The sequence below is a fragment of the Maniola jurtina genome, chromosome 4 (genome assembly GCF_905333055.1).
Source record: "Maniola jurtina chromosome 4, ilManJurt1.1, whole genome shotgun sequence".
In the NCBI taxonomy this organism is placed as follows: Eukaryota; Metazoa; Arthropoda; class Insecta; order Lepidoptera; family Nymphalidae; genus Maniola; species Maniola jurtina.
The window spans coordinates 16,141,929-16,148,475 of NC_060032.1; the positions used below are offsets into that span (position 1 = coordinate 16,141,929).

The 6,547-nt window shown below is 36.6% G+C and overlaps 1 protein-coding gene across 5 annotated transcripts in view; it reads left to right on the plus strand.

Moving 5' to 3' along the window:
* The window catches only part of LOC123864263 (ecdysone-induced protein 74EF), a 278,255-nt gene that overhangs the window by 260,549 nt on the left and 11,159 nt on the right, over window positions 1-6,547 (plus strand). The window lies entirely within an intron of this gene.

Consider the following 6,547-nt stretch of genomic DNA (forward strand, 5'->3'; position numbering starts at 1 on the left):
TCTACATCTTAATAACCAAATCGTAAAGAATTAACAAACAGACTAAAAATATGTGGTTCGTTAATGTAAAACGGAAGTTGGTGCAAGATGCATATTTATGGTAATTTAATGCAAAGCAGTGGTTTCGCAAGCTCGTTCCGTCGAAGCCGGCAGCGGTTGCCAACCACTGGTAGATAAGTTGCTCAATATCTGTAATTCGTAACGTAGTCGTAATTATTGTAATCTGTAACAGGTACAGTGCGGTCTTGACCTTTTATATTTGTGTCAAAAATAGTGGTGTCAATTACGCGATCCATTAAAAAGTAAATTAATATGATCATCATGATCAATCGATAGCATTCATCATCAATGTCCATTGCTAGATATCATCTTTCCATCAAAAGGGGGGTGGGTGGGGGGGGGGGGGGAGTCTTCCAACGCTTGGTCTACGGTTGCCATTCTAGCACCATGGGACCCCAACGCCTGTGTGCTTTGCCGATTGTACGAGTATAATTTATAGCTATAATTTGCAGGCATTCAGAACCAATGGTAGGTACCTAACAACTAGTAAAAGTTTATTTGAATAAAAATATTTATATTCTATCTGTCAATGGCAGAGTGGTCGTGGCCATGAATTCTCCTTCACTGCTGCTCGTGCGATTTCCCTGCAACGACTTCTATTACAAACTTTACCTCTTTAATAATATTATAGTGTAGATTTGCAATTTATAATAGGGTTGAAATGTTTATCACACTTCAACATTTTTCTTACTTGCTTCAGTCTTCTTCAACTGAACTAAATAACTACGAAGGCAACATTAGAGGTTACAATGTTTTCGATATTTATAAAAGTACCTATACCTACCTGAGCTACTTACTTTAATATTTATATAGAGTCAGTAAATATTTTCCAACTTGAAGGTTTCTCATTCAATAGTTTCTAATATTTTGTTTAACATATAAAGGTAAATATAAAAACGTGATACGTACACCTGAAAAATATTTGTAACATATCATGTTTTGATAAACACATAATATTATGAACATTAATATTTTAATGGATTCCTAACTTACCCATTACTTAAGATTCTAACTTAATGAATACTCGCACACTGCTAGGCTATTACATTGCGCTAACCCGCTGCGGGTGACGTGCGGCTGTACGGGGCGTCCCCTCGCCTCTTACCCCGATTGCCATCTCAACCTGTCGCGTACTGTAGGTCTAGGGACTTCTACACGCCACGGTCTTGCGCCGACGTAGGAATCTTTTCCAGCTCCCTACAACTCGTTTGATGTCGTCTAACCTAGTATGCAATCCCAAGATACAGGTATACCTCATACCCCATCTTGGGACCCCAAGGTCTATCGGGTTTTCGAACTGTGTGCCCTACCATTTGTCATTTCAGCTTCGCACCCCGTTGATCTATGTCGGTTACTCTGGTTCTCCTACGGATCTCCTCATTCCTGATTTGATCACGTAGAGAAACTCTAAGCTCTGTCTATCGCCCGCTGAGTGACTCTGAGGCCTGAGCTTTCTTATGAAGCTCATGAGCAAACCCCTGGTCGCGATAAAGAAAACGACGCAGATAATAAATATATACATATAATAAAATTGTAGAAAAGTGGTGTCTGTACAATGGAAATATATTAAAAAAATTAACAGGGGTTGTTATTATATCGATGCCGAACCCGAAATTGTCATTAATTTTTTTTTGTCTGTTTGTCTGTGTGTTTGTGCACGCTAATATCGGAAACGGCTTATTCGATTTAGATACGGTTTTCACTAATATATTGTAGTAAGCTTCACTTAACATTTAGTGTTTATTTCATGTCAATCGGTTCATAAATAAAAAAGTTATGTCAATTTAAAGAATCACGGCGAACATTTTTAACGTACAGAGTACGTACTACACGCCTCGCGCCTGAGCGTCAGTGGCTATAAAAAGCGCGGTCACTATTCCACGCGAACGAAGTCGCGGACAAAGCTAGTCGAAAGTATGTTACAAAACAAAGCTGCATTAGGTACGTTCTGATATCTCGTAAGAGCCGCCCTCTGCTTATCAGTTATGTAAGCGCCTAAGCAGTAAGCTCTGACCTTCCTTAACAAGACACAAGTTTGCCTCAACATAGACATTAACTGTGAGTGTTAACTGTATTTTAGCTTAGTAAACAACCAATAAAAATTACTTTAGTTCCTGTTACTTAACAGTAACAGTATTAAAATTAAATTGTGGTAATCAATTGCAATGATTTCACGGGAGTTTTTATAAACCTTTTCAAGCTGATAAGTTAAAATAGTACGTAAAAAAAAAGATGCCTGCGAATTCTTTCGCGTGGATTTAGTTTTTTTTAAATATTGTGAGAATACTTTGATTACCCGGGATAAAAAGTACTCTAGTCCGCCTGCGGGATAGAAACTACGAGTATCTCTGTACCTTTCGTCAAAAGTACGGGTAGATGACCCGTGAACAGGTAACAGACAGACAGACACACTTTCCCCTTAGTATAGATATAGATGATTACTAAGTCACATTATTATAAATATCTACATGTACCTACTACTTACCTGCCCAAAGTAAATGAGTTTATTTCCTTGTTGTAAAAATAGTAGCCATATTATGATACTATCACCGAATGATAGTGAATAGAACCTATGCATGTAATCATATCGTTACGTGTTTGAATATTGTATTTATATTTTTATCAGTTCTTCAGATTTTTCTGTAAGTAGCGTAAGAAATTTATGATGTTGATTTTGCCGGAAATTATGTTCATTTTTAGGTATTAGGTATTTACTTCAGTTTTTCGCTTCACCAAGTCTTGATAGGGCTTTAAAAAATCCAGTTATTTTTTAGATTTTATAGAATAGACCGTATTTCACCGATAAGCTAAGTCAGCACATGATTAAGTAAATTACTGAATATTTTTTGTTTTGCTTTAGTACTGTGTGTCTCCAAAAAAAAAAAAACAAAAAAAAACATACATTTTGTCTTTAATTTAATAATAAAATTTTTGACATGAAATTAAAACTCGGTTCTTTTTGTATTTCGCAGTTAGAGGAGTACTATACTGATTGGTAAAGGCCAGAAATAAATATTAAAATAATTTTTCATTAGTTAATTAATTAAATAAAAATTTAGTGTGTTTAATGTCTCGAATCTTACAGCATTGTTTACATTTAAGTTTATCAGAATGCACTCGGCAGAATTAGCGTAAATTATTAGGAGCTACAATGTCACCTTGATAAGGAAAAACAAAAAAAACTTATCGTACACCAAGCGATTGTGGTCTGGATCTCATCTTTTTAACAAAATAAACCCAATATCGTCTGTTTTTCTACATTTTAAAAAAACTTGCTTCTTGTCATAGATAGTGCACTCCAACCTAGACCTCGTCCACCTAACCCCAGTTGGTCTACTATGCGATGATAGGATCAGTCAATCAGGACACATATTTTTTTATTCATAGATTATAATATGTATTTAAAATTCAAATGCTAAGAAATCAACCGTAATAAAAACATTTAATAAGTGACTAGACATTTTATGGCAAAAGTAACTACTATTTAAAAATAACTCTGTAGTTAAGGAAAATGACGCGCCGCAAAATCTTGTAAACCGGGAGCGATGGGAGTGCAGGGATGCGCGGGCGCAGGCTGTGCGCGCACGTGTGCGTGTGTGTGTGTGTATGTGAAGGTCAGCCGGCGGCGTCATTTCCTGGTCATTGCCTGCCTCATCCGACGCCCGTCTGCGCGAGGGCTGCCTCCAATCACTTCAGTAGAGGCTTTGAAAGCTTTGTCAAGTATTCTTAGTCATTTAAACAAGGAAAATATAGTATACACAAGAAAAACAAGATGTTTTCGATTTAAAAAATAATTCCGACACATAGATAATTTGATTTTTTAATTCAAAAGAAAATATTATTTTTTAAAACTCTGGAACCAACTTTTTGTACTTTGTGTTACTTTTGTAAACTACAAACGTAAGAATTGTATCCATTGGCTGATATTTCTTAATCAAGAAGACGGCTCTTTTAGCTTTTAGGATTAGTCAAGGATCAGCATTAAGGAACCTGCCTGCCCGTTGCTTATTATTTAAGTACTTATATCAGAAAGATTTCGCCGTTTGAAAAGAGTAGGTACCTACCTAATTGCTGAGTTTCTTGTCGGCTTTTCCCATAGTTAACCAGCTTTCCGAACCGGGCGGTGGCAGATTTGACATGACATGAACAAGGGCCTTAGGGCTCTTTTCTGGAGACTACGCCATATAACAAGCAAACGCTCCTGCAAAAACGCTCATACTTAGCCATAATAGTATGTCTGAGCTAACAGCGCGACGCGTAACGCGCAGTGTCTCCAGAAAACAACCCTTAGAATTTAATAACTAATATAATATACTTACCTACATAAATATCTTTGATTGGCCTAAATGAAATGAATAAGTTATCGTTTTATCCTCAATAATAGTAAGACTTCTTCAAGAAAAGTGCCCGGCAGCCCTAGCTTGCAGACCCACACACACAAACGCACATTACAATATTCACTCTTAGAAACACGCACACCGCTTCCCGTCGGCAGCCAGCACAGGAAAACCATGTAGATGTAGCCATTGTGCAGCGATCTATGGAAGGATATGAGCGAATAAAAACTGCATTATTTTTGCATGACAATCAAACTAGGATAGCTGCAACTATGTATATGACTTCCCAATGGTCGTTGATGTTTACGTGACTGAGCTTTTTAAACTTAAAAGCTCTTTGCTTGCCTGTTTTACATTCAGTTTCGCTTGATGACTCCTTTAGTTTGAATAAGTAGGTAGGTATCCATCTAATGGCGATTTCCGTACTGGTCATCAGTTAGTCATCAATAATATTGCTTATTTTGGAGCAACTGGACATTTTTTGAGAGAAATCGCCTGTTTTTGGCTCCGTTTTGTGACTGACTTAACCTGTATCTGAATGTAACTTAAACTGTAAACTCTTTATAGCAAACTTATCTTTAACAAAAGTAACTTACTAATTAATACGTTACTTATATATTTAAGTTACCTGCAATTAAGAATGAATAAGATGCATCATAAAATATAAAAGCTAAAAAATTACAGATTTTATTGAAAATGTTAGAATGAAATTAAAGTTAGCCTTATCTAATTATAACACAAATCATTCCCCCATAGAACGCTGCATTTCAGCGCTGGACAGTCAGGCTGATCTAAAAATGAGCCAACCCTTGTGTCACCAGATGAAGCTATTACTTAATTATAAAATTGTTTAAATGTCCTTAATTTTAATCACTTTGTCCTAATCAACGTTATCTCATCCGGCAGTGAATATGAACTAAAATAAATACTCATAGATAATAATATAAATGTTTACAATTCGCGAAAATTTTGCACAGCGAGTTGCTGGGAGGAAATGCTCAACTCTTATCTACTGTCATTTATCATGATAAGTGAAATGTCGTCACTGATATAACATAATTATCATATTATCATAATGTTTTCACTTTTCGTAGCTCGCACGTGATGACTGTAAAATGATATATTGGATGCATTTTTCTTCAAAAAATGCCATGATGCATTTGAAGATAACTTCTATAAGTAAAGAGTAAAAAACATTGTGTCACGCTCATACTCGTACCTACACAAACCATCAATTTTATCATGAGGACTGAGCCTCAGCAGCAAAATCAACGCTTGTCAAATGGCTAAATAGCTATATTTAACTAAATAACTAGCTAAATAGAGATAACCACGAGACATAATTAAGTATTGGTAGCACTCAGGGATAATGTAACTATCTATCAGTGAAAGAATTTCCCAAAATCAGATCTTTAGTTCCTCAGAGTACCCTCTACATCCAAACCTATATTCAATATTACTTAGTGTGAATCAGAACCAGGATCTTAGTATCTTCTTATTTGAAGCCTATAGAGTCTAAAACCATTCTCACTTAAAGATTACCTGTTATCATCATCAACCAATAGATATCCACCGCTGGATTATAAGACTTCCACACGCCATGATTTAGCGCCTCCTGAATCAGTGGCTTCCTGTGACTCGTTTGACGTTGTCTGCCCATCTAAGTTGAGTCTTCCAAAACTGCGGTTTCCAGTTTTTGGGACCCCAAAGTCTTTCGGGTTTTAGTACAGTATCTTCTTATTTGAGGTCTATAAAGCCTAAAACCATTTGACTTACATGGTATTAATATTATGTATAGAAGATCTTAAAGCTATAAATTGGCGTTTTTTAAACGACACAACAAAAGCTTTGTTCAACACAAAGACGTTATCAGATTAATGCCAATTTTTCAAAGAGAAGCTCCACAATAAAAGTGAGATGTTCTCAAGTTACCACACGCGAGCTGCTCAGCCGAGCATACGCGTATCGGCGATAAAACAATAGTGTTTGTATCGCAAGAGGTTTGTGGGCTAACCCATTTATTGCGGGATGCGACCGGTTCCCTCCCGCCGCTAACGTTCGCATTCTTGTATCCGGGAATAAATACCGTCAGGAGGACCATCGATTGACTATAGACTCTAGCATCACGTGGTACGGTTCGTTTTCCGCCG